This window comes from Pristis pectinata, chromosome 2 (assembly GCF_009764475.1).
Source record: "Pristis pectinata isolate sPriPec2 chromosome 2, sPriPec2.1.pri, whole genome shotgun sequence".
Classification (NCBI taxonomy): domain Eukaryota; kingdom Metazoa; phylum Chordata; class Chondrichthyes; order Rhinopristiformes; family Pristidae; genus Pristis; species Pristis pectinata.
Window position 1 is genome coordinate 3,179,995 of NC_067406.1, and position 12,697 is coordinate 3,192,691.

Below are 12,697 nucleotides of genomic sequence, written 5' to 3' on the forward strand. Positions count from 1 at the left end.
ACATAACGTGCTATTACCTACAAATTAAAAGCTCTCATCTCTGAAATCATGTTCTTGAACACTGACCATCAGAGATCAACAGCACTTGCTCTCCACCCTCAAACTCCCTCTCAAAAACATCAGCTCAAGCTATTTTTATGAGGGCCAGAGGTAATTTTGCAACATCTTAGGTCCCCATCCCTTTATTGTTTGACCTCTTTCCCAAAAGGCTCTAATTTTTTTAATTAAAGAATAACCTGCCAAGTTATATTCTGGATTCCATTGCCAGGAATGAGGAAATTGGTATTGGTATTGGTTTATTATTGTCACTTGTACTGAGGTACAGTGAAAAACTTGTCTTACAAACCGATTGTACAGGTCAATTCATTACACAGTGCAGTTACATCAAGTTAGTACAGAGTGCATTGATGTAGTACAGGTAAAAAAAACAGTAACAGTACAGAGTAAAGTGTCACAGCTTAAGAGAAAGTGCAGTGCAATAAGGTGCAAGGTCACAACAAGGTATATCGTGAGGTCATAGGTCATAGTCCATCTCATTGTATAAGGGAACCGTTCAATAGTCTTATCACAGTGGGGTAGAAGCTGTCCTTAAGTCTGGTGGTACGTGCCCTCAGGCTCCTGTATCTTCTACTCGATGGAAGGGTAGAGAAGAGAGAACGTCCCAGGTGGGTGGGGGCTTTGATTATGCTGGCTGCTTCACCAAGACAACGAGAGGTAAAGTCCAAGGAGGGGAGACTGGTGTCCGTAATGTGCTGGGCTGTGTCCACAACTCTCTGCAGCTTCTTGTGGTCTTGGGCAGAGCAGTTGCCATACCAAGCCGTGATACATCCAGATAGGATGCTTTCTATGGTGCATCGGTAAAAGTTGGTGAGAGTCAAAGGGACATTTCTTTAGCCTCCTGAGGAAGTAGAGGCACTGGTGAGCTTTCTTGGCCATGGCATCCACGTGGTTTGTCCAGGACAGGTTGTTGGTGATGTTCACTCCCAGGAACTTGAAGCTGTCAACCCTCTAGACCTCAGCACCATTGATTTAGACAGGTGCATGTACATCGCCCCCTTTCCTGAAGTCAATGACCAGCTCTTTAGTTTTGTTGACATTGAGGGAAAGGTTGTTGTCACGACACCATTCCACTAAGCTCTCTATCTCCTTCCTGTACTCCGATTCATCACTGTTTGAGATATGGCCTACAACGGTGGTATCATCTGCAAACTTGTAGATGGAGTTAGAGCAGAATCTGGCCATACAGTCATGAGTGTATAGGGAGTAGAGGGCTGAGGACGCAGCCTTGAGGTGCACCAGTGTTGAGAATAATCGTGCCGGAGGAATTGCTGCCTATCCTCACTGATTGCTGTCTGTTTGTTAGAAAGTCAAGGATCCAGTTACAGAGAGAGGTGTTGAGTCCTAGGTCTCGGAGTTTGGTGACAAGCTTGCTTGGGATTATTGTATTGAAGGCAGAGCTGTAGTCAATAAACAATAGTCTAACGTAAGTGTCTTTACTGTCCAGATGCTCCAGCGCTGAGTGAAGGGCCAAGGAGATGGCGTCCGCTGTACACCTGTTTCGGCGACAGGCAAATTGCAATGGGTCCAGGTTGTCTGGTAGGCTGGAGTCAAACGCAAATGAACAGGAATATGCAGGAAGCACTTTTTCCCACACCAAAGCACAGTGGAAATTCACACAGCTCTGGGACAGCAAGGTCAAGTTCCAACACTGAAAAAGCTAGATTACAGTTTGTTAATTGTATGGAATCATTGAACAGTAACAGCAGAGGAGGCCATTCGGCCCTTAAAATCTTTGAACAACACTGCAAGTCCAACTCTGCTCTTTCCCATATTGCATTTGAATCCTTTGCCAATCACTTTCAACCTTTGTCCTTGGGAACAGTTTCCCTCCATCCATCTGATCGAGAGCCCACAGCATTTTGAACATCAGCACATCTCCTCTCAACTTTCTGAACAATCTCAGTCTCTCCAGCCTTTGCTCATATAATCTTTTATGCTCCTATCCAGGACCTCCTTTTGTGCAGGGAATTCAATAATTCAGGGCAAAAAACAAACTTCTGGAGAAACTCAGCAAGTCAGGCAGCATCTGTAGAGAATTGGACAGTCGATATTTCGGGTCGAGACCCTTCATGTGAACTGTAGAGTAGTAAAAAGTAGTAGAGTAGTAGTAGAGTAGAAAAGTAGAGGAGAGTTAGCCAGTACAAAGACTTAGAGATAAGACAACACTGAATCACAATCCAATGCAGTACATTTACCAGTACAGACATTTGACACGTCTAAGTTTCAGAGGCATGGTTCAGCACTGCCAACAGCTAAAACAGGAGATGCTGCAGCTTCACCAAACACAATCTTAAACCTTTCACTTTATAACATTTTTATTAACATATCAGCTTAACCCCGTTCATGATGTCATCAAGCTGATGGTCCTGACACAGATGCATCACAGCTTGGTATGGCAATTGCACTTTCCCCAACTGCTCTGTCCAAGACCACAAGAAACTGCAGAGAGTTGTGGACACAGCCCAACACATCATGGATACCAACCTCCCCTCCATGGACTCTGTCTACACTTCTTGCTGCCTCGGTAAAGCAGCCAGCATAATCAAAGACCCCTCCCACCCTGGACTTTCTCTCCTCCTCCCCCCCCACCCCCATCAGGCAGAAGATACAAAAGCGTGAAAGCACGTACCACCAGGCTCAAGGACAGCTTCTATCTAGCTGTTATGACTATTAAACTGTCCCCAAGAATGATAAGATGGACTCCTGACCTCTAGTCTACCTCATTATGACCTTGCACCTTATTGTCTACCTGCACTGAACTTTCTCTGTAGCTGTGACACTTTACTCTGCATTCTGTATTGTTTTGCCTTGTACTACCTCAATGCACTGTTGTAATGAATTGATCTGTATGAATGATATGCAAGACAAATTGTTCACTGTACCTCGGTACATGTGACAATAACAAACCAATTCCAATACTAGAGCCTGGCTACCCACCTCAAACCCAACTGTGTGCATCAGGCATAGTGGATAACATATTTGAAATTATAGAATCATACAGCACAGAAACTCAGCCCAGCATATCAACTGCCGACCATCAAGTACATATCAATACTAATCCCATTTACCAGCACTTGGTCCATAGCTTTCTCTGCCTTGGCAATTCAAGTGCTCATCTAGATACTCTTAAATATTATGAGTCTCTGCCTCCACCACCCCCTCAGAACCCTCTCAGGTAGTGCGTTCCAGATTCCAACCACCCCCTGGGTAGAAAAAGTTCTTCCTCAGATCCCCTTTAAACCTCTTATCTCCTGAAAGTTACAATGATCAGAAAAAGCCTGAAAAAAGGTTACAGCAACTTGGGCTGTATGTGAGGTTGGGACTGGCCAAAGTCATGCCACATTTTAACTTTACATCGGAGCAGACTTTCAATTCAATGGAGGGCTGTAGAAGCTTGCAGAGGGATATTGATAGATGCAGAGCTGGGCTGACAAGTGGCAGATGGAGTTCAATCCAGAGAAGTGTGAGGTAGTACACTTTGGAAGGACAAACTCCAAGGTGGAGTACAAGGTAAATGGCAGGATTCTGGGCAGTGTAGAGGAGCAGAGGGATTTGGGGGTTCATATCCACAGATCACTGAAAGTTGCCTCGCAGGTGGATAGGGTAGTTAAGAAAGCTTATGGGATGTTAGCTTTCATAAATCGGGGGATTGAGTTTAAGAGCCGCGAATTGATGATGCAGCTTTACAAAACTCTCGTTAGGCCACACTTAGAGTACTGTGTCCAGTTCTGGTCGCCTCATTATAGGAAGGATGTGGAGGCGTTGGAGAGGGTACAGAGGAGATTTACCAGGCTGCCTGGATTGGAGAGTATGGATTGTGAGGAGAGACTAAAGGAGCTAGGGCTGTTCTCATTGGAGAGGAGGATATGATACAGGTGTACAAGATATTGAGAGGAATAGATAGAGTGGACAGCCAGCGCCTCTTTCCCAGGGCGCCAATGCTCAAAACAAGAGGACATGGCTTTAAGGTATCGGGTGGGAAGTTCAAGGGTGATGTCAGAGGAAGGTTTTTTACCCAGAGAGTGGTTGGTGCATGGAATGCGCTGCCTGGGGTGGTGGTGGAGGCTGATACATTGGACAAGTTCAAGAGATTGTTAGATAAGCATATGGAGGAATTTAGGTTAGAGGGATATGTGGGAGGAAGGGGTTAGATAGTCTTAGGTGTGGTTTGAAGGGCGGCACAACACGGTGGGCCGAAGGGCCTGTATTGTGCCGTATGGTTCTATGGTTCAATTCAGATTGGTATTGGTTTACTATTGTCACTTGTACTGTGGTACAGTGAAAAATTTGTCTTGCATACCATTCGTACAGATCAATTCATTACCCAGTGCATTAAGATAGTACAGGGTAAAAGTGTCACAGCTACAGAGAAAGTGCAGTGCAGGTAGACAATAAGGTGCAAGGTCATAACAAGGTAGATTGTGAGGTCAAGAATCCATCTCATTGTATAAGGGAACCGTTCAATAGTCTTATCACCATGGGATAGAAGCTGTCCTTGAGCCTGGTGGTATGTGCCCTCAAACTGCTGTATCTTCTGCCTGATGGGAGAAGGGAGAAGAGAGAATATCCCGGGTGGGTGGGGTCTTTGATTATGCTGGCTGCTTCACCAAGGCAGCAAGAGGTAAAGACAGAGTCCATGGAGGGGAGGCTGGTTTCCGTGATGTGCTGGGCTGTCCACAACTCTCTGCAGTTTCTTGCAGTCCAGGAAGAGCAGTTGCTGTACCAAGCCGTGACGCATCCAGATAGGATGCTTTCTATGGTGCATCGATAAAAGTTGGTGAGTGTCAAAGGGGACATGCCAAATTTCTTTAGCCTCCTGAGGAAGTAGAGGCGCTGGTGAGCTTGCTTGGCCATGGCATCTATGTGGTTGGACCAGGACAGGCTATTGGTGACGTTCACTCCCAGGAACTTGAAGCTCTCAACCCTCTTGAAGTCAGCACCATTGATGTAGACAAGTGCATGTACACCACCCCCTTTCCTGAAGTCAAACCAGCTCTTTTATTTTGCTGACATTGAGGGGAAGGTTGTTGTCATGATACCATGTCACTAAGCTCTATCTCCTTCCTATACTCCGACTCATCGTTATTTGAGATACGGCCCACTACGGTGGTATCATCTGCAGACTTGTAGATGAAGTTAGAACAGAATCTGGCCACGCAATCCTGAGTATATAGGGAGTAGAGCAGGAGGCTAAGGACGCAGACTTGTGAGTCACCAGTGTTGAAAATAATCGTGCTGGAGGTATTGCTGCCTATCCTCACTGATTGCGGTCTGTTGGTCTGAAAGTCAAGAGGGAGGTGTTGAGTCCCAGGTCTCGGAGTTTGGTGATGAGTTTGCTTGGAATCATAGTATTGAAAGCGAAGCTGTAGTCAATAAACAATAGTCTAACGTAGGTGTCTTTACTGTCCAGATGCTCCAGGGATGAGTATAGGGCCAGGGAGATGGCATCCACTGTAGACCTGTTTCGGCAGTAGGCGAATTGCAGTGGGTCAAGGTTTTCCTGAAGGCTGGAGTTAACGCGTGCCATGACCAGCATCTCGAAGCACTTCATGATGGTGGATGTCAGAGCCACCGGTCGGTAGTCATTAAGGCATGTTACCTTGTTTTTCTTAGGTACCAGGATGATAGTGGTCTTCTTAAAGCAGGTGGAACCTCAGATTGAAGCAGGGAGAGGTTAAATATGTCTGCAAATACCCCGCCAGCTGATCAGCACAGTATCTGAGGACACGGCCAGGGACACCATCCGGGTCAGATGCTTTCCGCAGGTTCACTCTCCAGAAGACCGACCTTATGTCCTCAATGGTGATCACGGGTTCAGGTGCATTGGAGACTGTCAGTGTGGGTGGTGACAAACCAATCCCCTTCTGTTCAAAACGTGCATAGAATCCGTTAAACTCATGGGGAAGGGATTCGCTGTTGTTGGCGATGTAGTACAGAGGGAGTGCAGCACTGTTGACCTCCAGATCGTACAAAACCAAGGCTATATGCAAATATTTTGGATTCAAAGGAAGAAGCATCTCTCCTCAACCACCACATTAAAAGTCAGTCAGTAATTTCAATACTCTTTGTGGGCTCCTATTGTGCACAAGACTCACAATAGTAATAGGTTCTACACATAGAAACTGATCCCGATCTTGAGCGTGGAGATTGCATGTTCTCCCTGTGACCATGTAGGTTTCCATGTGCTGGTAGGTTAAATGCCAACTAAAAATCGGTAAGGTGGTAAAACAATCAAGGGGGTTTGATGAGGGTAATAAGTTGCAAGGTGACAGGGAAATAAAGAGAGGGGGAATGGAACTGGTGGGATTGCTCTGTCAGGAGTCAGCATGGACGATATGCCTCCTGCATTATAATCAATAAATTGCTTTGGGACTGCCCTCACTCACATTCGTCATAGAGTCATACAGCACAGTAAAAGGCCCTTTAGTCCAACTCATCCATGCTGACCAAGTTGTCTACCTGAGCTAGTCCTATTTGCCTGCATTTGGCCCCTATCCCTCTACACCCTTCCTGTCTACGTACCTGTCCGAATTTTTAAATGTTGTTAATGTACCTGCCTCAACCACTTCCTCTGGCAGCTCGTTCCATATACTGACCACCCTCTGGGTGAAAAAAGTTGCCCCTCAGGCTTCTATGAAATCTCTCCCCTCTCACCTTAAACCTGTGCCCTCTACTTTTTGGTTCCTTTTCCCTGGGAATAATACTGTGTGCATTCGCCCTGTCTATGCCCCTCATGATTTTATACACCTCTACAAGGTCACCCCTCAGTCTCCTGTGCACCAAGGAATAAAGTCCTAACCTACTCAACCTCTCCCTATAACTCAGGCCCTCGAGTCCTGGCAACATTCTTGTAAATCTTCTTTGCATTCTGTCTAGCTTAATTACATCTTTCCTATAACTGGGTAACCAAAATTATACATAATATTCCAGGTGCAGCCTCACCAGCATCTTGTACAACTGCAACGTAATGTCCCAACTCCTATACTCAGTGGTCTGACTGATGAAGGCCACTGTGCCAAACACTTTCTTCACCACCCGGTCTACCTGTGACGCCACTTTCAGGGAACTATGTACTTGTTCACCTAGATCCATCTGTTTAACTGAATTACACCAATAAATTCCAAATAAATTAAGGAGAATTAGGATTTATTGTCAGTTTATAGCAAAATACATGCATTCAACTGAGATTTCTACTCTTGGATCATTGATCCAGATAACAAGGTGTGGATATGGGTTTGGAAGGTGGCAATTCTACATCCAAGTATGCAAGCAGGGAGCCATACCACACAGGTACTGAGAAACTGGGCCTTTAGCTACAGCAACAGCTTGCTTCAATGAATACAGTAATCACAGTAACCATCTCAATTGGTATTGGTTTATTATTGTCACTTGTACCGAGGTACAGTGGAAAAACTTGTCTTGCATACCATTCATACAGATCAATTCATTACACAGAGCAGTTACATTGAGTTAGAGTGCATTGATGTAGTACAGGTAAAAACAATAACAGTACAAAGTGTCACAGCTACAGAGAAAGTGCAGTGCAATAACGTGCAAGGTCACAAGGTAGATTGTGAGGTCAGAGTCCATCTCATTGTACAAGGGAACCATTCAATAGTCTTATCACAGTGGGGTAGAAGCTGTCCTTAAGTCTGGTGGTACGTGCCCTCAGGCTCCTGTATCTTCTACCCAATGGAAGAGGAGAGAAGAGAGAATGTCCCGGGTGGGCGGGGTCTTTGATTATGCTGGCTGCTTCACCACGGCAGCAAGAGGTAAAGACAGAGTCCAAGTTGGGGAGGCTGGTTTCCATGATGTGCTGGGCTGTGTCTGCAACTCTCTGCAGTGATGCTCCTCACAGGAATGATCAACAACAAATTTGTTGCCAAGCCACACATTATATAGAGCAGATGTGTAAAAGCCTGGTGAAGTACCTTATTGGTGGGGAGAGAGAGAGATACAGAAGTTTGGGGCCGAATTACTACACTGACTACAAGATAATGTTTAAGATAATGGATCACCGCAATCCCTCTCCTTCAGTGGAGCCTTGGTCTGGATTATGTGCTCATGTTTCTGGGCTAAGGTTTGACCTCATGACCCTCCGACCCTGAAGCATCTGCTGCCCACTGACCCCAGAGTGCCACTACATGGGTAGTCTTGATGTATTGGCATGCAATCCAACCACCAACATTTCAAGTTGACAGCATCTACTAGCTTATTGACATTTTGCAAGAACGTCAATCAAAGAGATCATTCAGAGGGAGACACTGGAAACCAAGCCAAATGTCAGTCACTATATTTCTCCATTTGTTGGTTTCTTAGAAAGTTAATGCTGAATGTTGGGGTACACTGATAGTGTCTAAGCATTAGTGTTTATCTCCAAACTGTTCTTGGTACCTTTAACAGGTAGCTTTGTTTCTGCCAGAAGAACCTCCTAAAATGAAGATCATTGGCAAAAATATTTCCGAGGCAAGGAGAATATTCCCAGGTACGATAGCACGAACAGACTTTATTTCTGCATTCCTTATGGAATTACCGAGTTTGAGAATTAAAATAGTATGACTGGAATATGACTCATTTTGGAAAATTATAAGCATAATAGGCTTCAGAATAACAGAAGGCACACTAAATTAGACATTCAAAAAATTGTACTTAAAGACATGAGCACAAAGCATTAAATTAGCCTAGATATAGAATATTACAGGGTCAGACAAAGCAACTACATGGATTTTTACAGCACACAAGCAGGACATTCAGTCTAATTGGTTTGTGCTGACATTAATGGCACCATCCAGTCCATCAGCAAATACCTTGCTCCCTCATGTATTTACCTTGCTTCTCATTAAACGCACTACATCTTCTGAACAGCCAATTTCATGCTGGGGGTGAGTGCAGACTGAGATGCTCATTACAAATCCAAATCGGATCAAGATCTGTGAAGGTTGGATCTAAAGGGAATCTCCAGGATTTCCCTTAAGGTAAGATCTTGCTTCCAAGGGTGACACAGATTTTCTCTGCAGGACATTCCCCGAGGATCGAACTTAGTTTTTCTTTCAATGTGGTCTAGTAAGCTGTCAACCCTACAGACCTGTTACTGGGGAAAAACGGGCCCCAGAGAAATACAGCCAGGAGTTAAAGTGCTCCAGCTCTCAACTGGTGTGTGTACAACAGAAAGTGAAAGAGGTTACCTGTCCACCAGTGGGCATTCTCCTTGCATAGAGAGCAGCCAATATATTATCAGAATGATAAATATCAGAATGAACATTCGTGGTTCGTAGACAATCATACAGGTGAGGACCAAGTCCAAAACAAAAAGCAATGAAATTTCTCTCCCAATAAATTGAAAGAAAATATGCAAATTAAATTTCAGTTCTAATTTAATGAGCAAGAAATCCACTTTGGGCCGTGGACTTAGCCTTCATGTCTTTAAGCTGGGCAGCCAGAGTTCCTGCCATTTGCTACCTGGCTACTTTAGCTGTCTGTTGGCTGAGGAGAGACCAGATCTTCAGGTCAAGTCCCACCTAGATTCATTAATTAGCATTGTTCCTTAGGGATGGCCACAGTGAGGACTGCAGATACACAAAGAACTAAACCTCAGAAAGCAGGTGGTGGTGTTCCCCTGTGCTTGCCACCCTGTTTTCTTGATGGGTCAGAAGGACATAATTTCAGTGTCAACTGAGCTAGATGCACCTTTATCACTCCTTGGTTTTATTATAAAACAGCTTTCTGCTGCAGTTCAGCTCAGCTCAACCACATTGCCGTAGTCAAGAATCTCCTTTCTTGAGGAAGGATATTACTGGCTTTGGAGGCGGTACAGAGGAGGTTCACCAGGTTGATTCCGCAGATGAGGGGGTTAGCTTATGAGGAGAGACTGAATCGCCTGGGAATATACTCGCTGGAATTCAGAAGAATGAGAGGGGGTCTTATAGAAACATATAAAATCATGAAAGGGATAGATAAGATAGAGGCAGGAAGGTTGTTTCCACTGGTAGGTGAGTCTAGAACTAGGGGACATAGCCTCAAGATTCGGGGGAACAGATTTAGGATGGAGATGAGGAGGAACTGCTTTTCCCAGAGAATCTGTGGAATTCTTTGCCCAGGGAAGCAGTAGAGGCTACCTCATTAAATATATTTAAGACACAGTTAGATAGATTTTTGCATAGTGGGGGAATTAAGGGTTATGGGGAAAAGGCAGATAGGTGGATCTGAGTCCACGGCCAGATCAGCCGTGATCTTATTGAATGGTGGAGCAGGTTTGACGGGCCAGATGGCCTCCTCCTGCTCCTATTTCTTATGGACAAGGGCAGCCAAGGGAATGGAACCAGAAAATGCTGGAAACATTTGGCAGGTCAGGTATCATATGTAGAAGGAGAATATGTGGAAGGATTAGTTAGAGAGGTTGGACAAACTCAGATAGTTTTCTCTGGAGCGCCGGAGGTTGAGGGGAGATCTGACAGAAGTATATAAAATTCTCAGAGGCATAGATAGGGCAGACAGTCAGAATCTTTTTCCCAGGGTAGAAATGTCAAATACTACAAGACATGCATTTAAGGCGAGAGGGGTAAGTTCAAAAGGGATGTGAGGGGAAAGTTTTTTTTTGCACAGAGGGTGGTGGGTGCCTGGAATGCACTGCCAGGGGAGATGGTGGAGGCAGATACGATAGTGGTATTTAAGAGGCTGTTAGACAGACACATGAATGTGCAGGTAACAGATCACATGCAGGCAGAAGAGATTTAGTTTAATTTGGTATCATGGTCAGCACAGGTATTGTGGGCCAAAGGACCTGCTCCAGTGTTCTATGTTCTATGAGAAACCAAATTACTGCTTCAAGGGTCTCGGACTTGAAGCGTTAACTCTGTTTCTCCAGCTGTCTGACCTGCTGAGAGTTTCTGCCACTTTCTGTTTTTATTCCAGATTTCCATAGTCTCCAGTTTTATTGATTTTTGGGACAGCAAATAGATTTTCCAACAACTCAGTAAATGCCATAGCAACCATTGCTGATACTGGCTTTTTACTTTAGATTTAATTTAATTAACTGAATTTAAATTCTTTAACTGGGATGCTGAGATTAGAACTTGAGACTGAATAAAAAAGCCTTTATATCCACACAAACCATCCGGTTACCAGTCCTGTGACAACCACAGTGCCGTTAATCCATCACCCAATGCTATTATCCTGTTGTGTCAGTCAGTACACAGACTCCCCTTTCTCACCAGGGTCTGTGTATTTCCCCCTTGTCCATAAGAACATAAGAAATAGGAGCAGGAGTCAGCCATCTGGCCTATCGAGTCTGCTCCGCCATTCAATAAGATCACGGCTGATCTGGCCGTGGACTCAGATCCACCTATCTGCCTTTTCCCCATAACCCTTAATTCCCCAACTATGCAAAAATCTATCTAACTGTGTCTTAAACATGGTGGAGCACTCTGGCACCAACGTACACCCCATTACGATGCAGCGTGTCCCTCAACCCCCACTCCACAATTCCAGAGCCCCCCGGGGAAGGACTCAAAACACAATTCAAAATGGCATGCTCACCGAAGGAATCAGGTTGGATTTCTGAACAGTTGTACAAGGCGTTGGTGAGGCTGCAGTTAGAATATTGCGTTCAGTTTTGGCCATAGGAAAGATGCCATTAAGCTGGAAAGAGTGCAGAGGAGATTTACGAGGATGTTGCCAGGACTCGAGGGACTGACTTGTGGACAGAAGTTGAGCAGGTTGGGACTTTACTCATTGGTGTGTAGGAGACTGAGGGGTGATCTTATAGTGGTGTATAAAATCATGAGGGGCATAGACAGGGTGAATGCACTCAGCCTTTTTCCCCAGAGTTGGGGAATCACAAACTAGAGGGCATAGGTTTAAGGTGAAAGGGAAGAGATTTCATAGGAAGCTGAGGGGCAACTTTTTCCACACAGAGGGTGGTCAGTATATGGAACGAGCTGCCAGAGGAAGTGGTTGAGGCAGGTACATTAACAACATTTAAAAGGAACTTGGACAGGTACATGGATAGGGAAGGTTTAGAGGGATATGGGCCAAATGTGGGCCAATGGGAACCTTGGTTGGCATGGACCAGTTGAGCCGAAGGGCCTGTTTCCGTGGCTTCACAGGATAGGGGGAAAGAGTGGGAATATGGTATTGCTTGGAGGGCTGAATGGCCTAATCCTGCTATTTTTCTAGGTTTCTATTTATTTGGCTCATTGAAACAAGTTGCAACTCAAATTTGTTAGCTAAGTTTGGGAAGCTTGTCACTTCACAAACACAGAACAAGTTACAAGTCCGGACCACCAAACCTCAAGAGAACAATAAGTGGCTCTGCTGTCTCAAGCACGTAGCTCGTCCCCAGATGGTTTTCCCAGCCTAGGGCACACCAGCACATTCCTGGCAATGTGCCAGAAAATCCACACCTTCTCCCTGAGAAGAGACGCTAATGCATGGCATCAAACCAGACGGGTTACATGCAGGCCAAGTTCTACCCTCAAGACTTACTCGGTGGAACTAGGCAACATCTTACATCGAGATCAACTTCAGAAAGGCTTAAATTAGTAAATCTAGTGGGAAAAAAATGGGCCCACAATTCCAAATAAAATTTTAAAGTGACCTTAAACAAAAGCAAGCTCAATTCCGCTTATTGGAAGTGACA

At 44.9% G+C, this 12,697-nt stretch overlaps 1 protein-coding gene across 2 annotated transcripts in view; it reads right to left on the minus strand.

The window, feature by feature from the left end:
* LOC127582864 (rab11 family-interacting protein 5-like) overlaps positions 1-12,697 on the minus strand; it is a 95,473-nt gene that overhangs the window by 5,007 nt on the left and 77,769 nt on the right. The gene's annotated exons all lie outside the window — the stretch shown is intronic.